This window comes from Denticeps clupeoides, chromosome 3, assembly GCF_900700375.1.
Source record: "Denticeps clupeoides chromosome 3, fDenClu1.1, whole genome shotgun sequence".
In the NCBI taxonomy this organism is placed as follows: Eukaryota; Metazoa; Chordata; class Actinopteri; order Clupeiformes; family Denticipitidae; genus Denticeps; species Denticeps clupeoides.
This window is the reverse complement of record NC_041709.1, coordinates 94,230-101,913: the sequence shown is the minus strand read 5'-3', so window position 1 is coordinate 101,913 and position 7,684 is coordinate 94,230. Positions and strand designations below refer to the sequence as shown.

Below are 7,684 nucleotides of genomic sequence, written 5' to 3'. Positions count from 1 at the left end.
ACCTTGGCAGATCGGGATTCGAACCGGCAACCTTCTGATTATGGGGCTGCTTTCCTTAACCGCTAGGCCCTTGAACTGCATTAGCCGGGAATCGAACCCAGGCCTCCCGCGTGGCAGGCTAGAATTCTACCACTGAACCACCAATGCATAAAGGCCAATGCATGAAGGCCATCGCCACAATATATTGGAACAAGTAAGAACAGGGACAATGGGACAGACTACTTTTATTTAGTTCAAATAACACATACAATTTTCATATCTGACCATTTTTATATCCTGGTTTAAGATTTCATTAAACATGAATTTCAAACGTCTATTTTGAACGCAGTTTGTAAGTGAGAGTTCTGGATGCAGTCTTAAAGGTCCCCTATTATGAAAATTTCACTTTGTGAGATTATTTTACATTAATATGAGTTCCCCTTGCCTATCTATGGTCCTGCAGTGGCTAGAAATGGAGATCGGTGTAAATAGTTCTATGGCCATTCTGCTTCACCGTTCAGAGAGTGGCAGCTCAGACGGTCAGATCTAGAATGTCTCCCCTTTGGTTGTCAGAAATGGAAAGGTTACCTCCCCTTTCTAATGCTTTTTCCACCCAGAGAATTTCTCACCCTTCCACTAAAAAAGCCACTCCACCGAATGTCATGGCTTATAAACATGCAAATAACTTCAGTTGCTTGGTGATTGGATGTAAAAATGAGCACAAATGTATTTTTTTAGTTCCATCATGCGAGTCTTCAAAGAACCAGCAGGTAAAGCAAAAACAAATTCATAATAGCGGACCTTTAAGCGTAAATGGTCCCGCTGTAGCAGTTCTCTCACGTGTACATACAGACACATAATTAGTTTATGCTGGTTCAAGTGAAATAAAAAGACTTGCATTATGCACACAACTTTTAAACTCTGTGCGTCTCTCCTTGTCCCTGAGCTTTAGTGCAAGTTGATTTGGATAAGAGCACCTGATAAATGATTTGAATATAATGTAATAGTTTGGTATTTCTCATAATCAGACAAGTTTGAGTTCCTGCAGCTGTGTAAGTTCTTCAACTGTCATATAAATGAAGTCTGTCTGCTGTCAGTTCTTGGAATACTGATTCTCTGAACTGTACATTCAGCTAATTTGGTGGACATTTACATTGCATAAATATGGCATTTATATATTCTTATAATAATAATAATAGCATGCAGATTTTCTTATCAACACTAAAACTAAACATCTACTTGCAAACTGAATGTCCAGCAACGAAAACCATCTGGGACAAATTAATCTGTAACTAGACGCCTTCAGAGAGAATCTATATACAGCAACTTTGGATCAGTGTTGATAGTGATGTGATTGTCATTGTGAAACACTGCAGGGCAGCACACTGTGACACAGTGAAATGTGTCCTCTGCTTGTAACCATCACCCTTAGTGAGCAGTGGGCAGTCATGAAAGGCAGCAGTGTGGGGGACATCCCCTTAAAGGTACGGCTGTGCGATATGGCATAAAATTCATATTGCGGTATAAATTGAAACATACTGTCACGACAGTGAGCTGACGGGAGAGAAGCACAGAGCAGGGACATACTGGGAAAAGGATTTTATTTCAAACAATAAAAGAATAAATAAACACCAGTGGGAAACAGGGGAATAAAGGGTAGACCGCATAAACAAGCCCGCAGGCATGTGGCGATTGCCAGAACTCAAAAACACACTAACAGGAACAGGTCAAGTACACACGCAGAGTTCACTAAACTGAGTCCACTAAAATGTCGGAGCTGCAGAAGGGGCGGAGTCACAGACTGGTAGCCATCAGCTGGAGCCAATCCTGCCAATACTGCTGTCAGTACCAATCACAGGCGTGGAACCAATCGGGCAAGTGGTCCGGATTGGGCAGTGCAGAGACCATTGATTTTATTTACTTGGTCTGCAGTATTTTTAAGACCTTTCAACTCTAGATTTAACGATTACTCATCATTTTTAATACTATTTAAGGCCTTATTTTTTTGGAAACTCGTATTTAGGACTTTTAAATCCCTGCCATGTGCTCTATGCTTTCACCCAAAACTAATGCCTTGTGCTGCAATAGGCGTTATTTTGCAGAGGTGATGTGATTTTGTCATTGTTGCGAGGTATAATCGAAAATCTCTCCCAATGGCCATATTTATATCTCATACCGTTTGTAATGCCCTACACTGAGGTCTCCTTGATCAAGGTACTGTTCCGAAGCAATGCTTCTGGACTTTTTTAATGGCTGCCCACTGCTCACTGAGGTGATTGTTAAATACAGAGGACACATCGATGTGTAACCGACGACTGTGCTGCAGTGTTTCACAATGACAAATACAAAACAAGCACTTTCATTCAGATATCTTTGTATTTTTGGGAAATCAAAAACAAGAAGTGGGGGACTGTCCCTGTAACTACTGACTGTAAGTCGCTCTGGATAAGGGCGTCTGATAAGGGCGTCCGTTAGGGTGGTAGTAGCCTAGTGGGTAACACACTCGCCTATGAACCAGAAGACCCGGGTTCGAATCCCACTTACTACCATTGTGCTCCTGAGCAAGACACTTAACCCTAAATTGCTCCAGGGAGACTGTCCCTGTAAATACTGATTGTAAGTCGCTCTGGATAAGGGCGTCTGATAAATGCTGTAAATGTAAATGTAAATGTAAATAAATGCCGTAAATGTAAATGAACAAAGTTTGAGAATTTAAACCCCATACTGTAAACATGTCACACGCCCATGTGTCCATCTCTCTCCATTCTTCACACTCCAAATACCCCTTGTACACAGGGGATGTCAAAAGACGTCAGTGGACAGTTTTCCAAACCAAATTTCTAAGGAATTTATGAGGCTTTTAAAATTTCTCAAAATATGTTCAACACTGAGTAAAATTACAGCTCTTGCATGATTTTTACGTGCAACTACACATCACATCAAAGCACCACTAGGCCTACCACAATGCCTCCTCAGAGTAATTGCTTCCTCTTATCCATATCAGATATTGCATTTCATCAATTATTCATCATTTTGTTACATTTTTATGCTCTGAATTTCAACTTGATATAAAACTCAGAATGCTAGCACTGTGAATGTCTTTATTTCATCTCGACAGCATCAACATGGAACATTACAGGGTTTTGTTGGGAGAGTCATTAAATTGACCCACAATCAGAGCAAAATACTTCCAGAGAACACACAATTCCACATGCAGGAAATACAAATAAAGAACACTCATCATGTGTACAGAGGAATTTGACACTTATAGAAGCATTAAAAAATAGTTATGTTTAGTGTAGTTTTGAGCGTATTTAAAATGTGCACATGAATCTGACCCAGAGCATAATGTATTCGATTTTGTTCTTTTTAGGTTGCCATGGGAACCAAAAATCCACTTTCAGCCCAACATGTCAGTGATCCGACTGGCTTTGACTGTCACCAGGCAGCACACCCTCTCCAGATGCCCGTGGTTTAGACAGAGCCATTAACTGGCGTCACACGAGGTACCTGTTTTTGTGCATGTGGCTGCAATATTGCTATATATATCGACTTTTTATTAGTTATCTAGAGAGACAGATATACAGCAGTAGAGCTTTTTATTTTATTATACATCTAGTAACTTCAGTGCTGAAATGCTGTTAAATTAATATCAGAACAACTTACTCGTCCCTCTGCTGCTCACGTTAGGTGTCGCCAGAGTCGATCAGATGGCCTGGCTGTCGGCACATTTGAGGCCCTTCATGACACAACCCTCACCATTTACCTGAGCTTGGGACCAGGACCAAGAAAGACATTGTCACATGTGCTAGGTAATATCAGAACAATGCTGAAACAATGTACACTAGGTGGATTGTACATATATGTGAATATGTGAGTGAATGGAGGCAGACACCCTGGTGGTCCCCATTCTGCCCCCAGTGTCCCAGGATGTGCTCCAGCAGCCATGACACATATCAGGATTTTGCAGACATGGAAAGTCATTTGAAGAATTTCATTGCTGTATGTCAACATTTATGTGATTTTGAGAATCAAAAGAAAATTCAGAAGTGATCCACTGTCAATCACCCATGAATAACACTGAAATGTAAATGTATTGAAATTTACCATCCCCACTCACCGCTCCCTGGGCGACTTTCATGGCCGCCCATTGCTCACTAAGATTATAAATACTAAATACTGCAGGACCATGCACAACACAGTAACCAAACCATCAACTGCAATTTACAATCAATACAGGAAGTTAAATGCTCAAGCACAGGACCAGTTCATCACAGTCCTGAAACAGGTGACACAATGGGAACAGCTAAAAATGCACATTGACCCCTTTTCGCAGTTCACACACACACAGCAGCACCCCTGAGGTCTTCGTGCCAGGTCTGATAGGACCAGCAGAAGCAGGTCTGTACTCCGTTATTCCCGAACCCCTTATGATGTGTCCCACTTTCCAGCTACTCTTCACCCTGAAGCAGCACTAAATTCCCTGGACACACACACACACACACACAAAACATACACACCTGATGTGTTTTGTCCTGAATACAATACATGTATATTTTTGTATAGATTCCCATTAGAATATATACGACAACCAATGAAATGGCCCCCCTCCCCCAGTGTCTCTCTGTTCGGTTTCCTGCTCTCACTCCCACTCAGTCCTTCTCTCTGTCGCACGCACCACGCAGACCTCCTCTCTTTCTCCGAGGAGCCGTTTTAAGGAGCTGCGCACTGATAGCTTTGCTTAATTAGCCCCATCTGCCCAGTCGGGGGGCATCAGACTGAAGCCAGAGAGCCAAGGGTCTCGACTGCTGCTGTTCCTGCGATAGGGCAGAAGCCCAGAATCAACAGACAGTGAGGGAGAGCGCCCTGAAGCCCCTCGCAGGGAAATCTGTACTTTTCCTCACATCGAGCTGACCGAGGTGAGGCTTCAGTGTAGAGTGTGTGTGTGTGTGTGTGTGTGAATGATGACTATCAGTGTAATGTTAAGTGATGTGCTGTAATGAATGAAGTGTTCTCTCGACCAACATAATTGAGCTGTAAGTGGTACAGAGGAACTTTGCTTTTTGCAACCTCAGTAGCTGTGCTCTTCTTCTGCTATACTGACATAGTAATGCATCATTTATTCCTTCATATTTCTCAAATTATATCAATTAAATGTTGAGCAATATGCAAGAAACGTTCCTAGCACCAGCTCATTTTTGGGCACTTACTGATGCTCGGGTGTTGGAAATTTGTGGGAATATGGCGGTACAGGATTGACTGAAGACAAACAGGCAGTCTGTTCTTTTTATAAAGTAAATATTAGAAGGCAGTATTAGTACAGAGAGAGTGGAACTTTCCATTATGCATCAGCATTTCTTCTAGGTGTTAGTGTTTGTTAAGTTCAGTTGTATCTACAAGAGTCCTTCAGTGTCACCTGTCTCCTGATTTAGATTGTCCCAGATACGATTAATGTGACACTCATTCATCCCTCCTTATTATACTATATAATTTATATGCTAATTTAAACAGAATCCCCACATGTCTCTGTCTTATGGAATGTGTACTATGTAGGTCAGGCAACACAGAAAATGACAGAAAATGAATCACTGGTTAAATTAAAAGATAACACTGAACTGAATTGTGAATTATAATATAAATAACATAAAAAAACAGGAAAAAATGTCTAAGACCAACATAGTGTTTTCATACCAATTAGTACAAATTACAATTTCAAAAGTGATTATGTCAAATGTGAATGTTTTGAAAAGATTGTCATCGATTGTCAATTTTTTCACCTTGTTGCCCAGCAGTGCAGGCCCCTAAGTCCACTTTAGAGCTCTCTGAAATCTCCTCAGCTTGAGGAACAAGTCTACCTTTGCAGACAACATGGCAAAATCATGATCCACAAGTTCAGCGAAGAGTACCATTATTAACAGCACACCTCCTGCTCTGCCTCGTGCCATCCTGCTCCTCAGAGAAGTTCCATATGTCTTAATTCTTCTCATACGTTGTGTGTTTTTCAAATCTCAGGTGGTTATAATATAGTTAATATATAATATTTATATTTACTGCTCTCCACCACAAGAGCACACTCTTTGCAATTGGGTCTCTTTGCTATAATCACATTAGGTATTCCAATCCCGGAATACCCCAATAGCATCGACATCGATGTGTGGATCCATAGAATCACCCTCCTTGCTTGCCCCTGTTAGGACACCCCCTGAAACCCCCTGAAACCAAAAACCACACAACCCCAAAAACCATGACCCTTCCAGCAGAGAGCAGATGGAAAGGCTTGAGCAGGTGGGTTGATGTAGAGCTTCCAGTCCAGGCTGTGGCCAAGGAAGGTCGGAGTCTGTACATCACCATACAACCACCAGAGTTCTAGCTCTTCTAGCATATGGTCAACAAACCTATACCCCCTTTCCTTTTTTCGATAAAGCATGAATAGTTACCAGGAAAACTAGTTATGGATGGCGGTCTAGATTTCTCTCTTACAGATGGATACACAAGAATAGTGAGAGACAGGTATCATGTGGAAGCATGAGTTATGTTAGTGCTACTGCAAAGTTTAATCATACATTTCAAACCTTCAGGGTAATAACTGTCTTGCCTTATTATGGGAGACATGTTACCTCATCTCTGCGTTGCTCCCGGTCACGCAAATAGAGTCACATGGTTTGAGAGCCTGAATGGGGTGCTGTTTCTATTGATACCTCTTCTTCTATGGTCAAATTTGGAAGATACCTGACTACTCTCATATAAGATATCAGCACTATGATCTAGGGCTATGATCTAAGTACCACCTACTCACATACCAACGCAGTTCGGAGGGTTGTTGAGCAGTGCAAGATATGGTTTAAGATATGGGTTTCAATTTGTGGGCTTCTTTTGTACAGTTGATATCCCCATCCACCTGCTGTCTGCACAGCCTGTTCCCAGGCCAGGCACATGGGTTGTGTTCTGCAGAATCCACACTGGTATTTACCACACTTCACATAAAAATTGCTGGGTTCCACTGCAAGAACACACTTTACAAGCATCAAATATTACACCTCTTACACATTCAGTCATTAAAATTGATGGAAATATGAGATGTCCCCCTTGTATTGTTCAAAGTAGGAGTGTCAAAGTAGAAGTGTTTTTCTTTTGTATTATTATTACTATGATAATTAAAACTAATATTATAGACATATACCCATCCCGTCTTAACACACACACCACAGGCCCCTGAAATGTGTCTTCATCTTTCCATTTCCTGTCCCTTTATCATAATCTCGTCTATGTGAGTCAGGATCTCTTTTCTTTAGTGTGTTTGAGACCCACCTCTGTACCCCCAGTCTTCCCCTGACCCACATTGGGAGATAGCTAACCTTCCCTTCACCAAACTGCACCTTCCTTTAGTGGGAAAGAAGAATCCACGATGATGAGTGTGGCGATTGATATGGCCTTGGCTAGACCAATCCTTCTTTTTTATATCTTTGACAAGGACCCAGTTTTTTGCTTCAACAATTGGGTCTGGACCCCCTGGTGGTTCACCTGGAACAGAAAAATCTCATTCATCCTTCAGCATTTTGATGTCATACTCTGCTAATGTTTGGTCTGCCTCCTTGGTCTGGCCTCCATTGTGGAATTCCATAGGCTGAACAGGAGTTTATACAACACTGTTTGGTATATTTAACCCTGCAAATGGAGGCAGTAGAACCAATTTCAATCTGCATTG

The 7,684-nt window shown here is 41.6% G+C and overlaps 1 protein-coding gene and 1 non-coding gene across 3 annotated transcripts in view; one reads left to right on the top strand and one right to left on the bottom strand.

Moving 5' to 3' along the window:
* Positions 1 to 76: 76 nt before the first annotated feature.
* trnag-gcc (transfer RNA glycine (anticodon GCC)) lies at positions 77 to 147 on the bottom strand. The gene has a single exon. It is a non-coding gene; the product is annotated as a tRNA-Gly (tRNA).
* Positions 148 to 4,639: 4,492 nt separating this feature from the next.
* The window catches only part of plppr2b (phospholipid phosphatase related 2b), a 43,369-nt gene continuing 40,324 nt past the window's right edge, over positions 4,640 to 7,684 (top strand). For both annotated transcript variants that reach the window (XM_028974563.1, XM_028974564.1), the window contains exon 1: positions 4,640 to 4,898. The gene's annotated coding sequence lies outside the window, so the exon portion shown is untranslated. The remainder of the gene's footprint in view (positions 4,899 to 7,684) is intronic.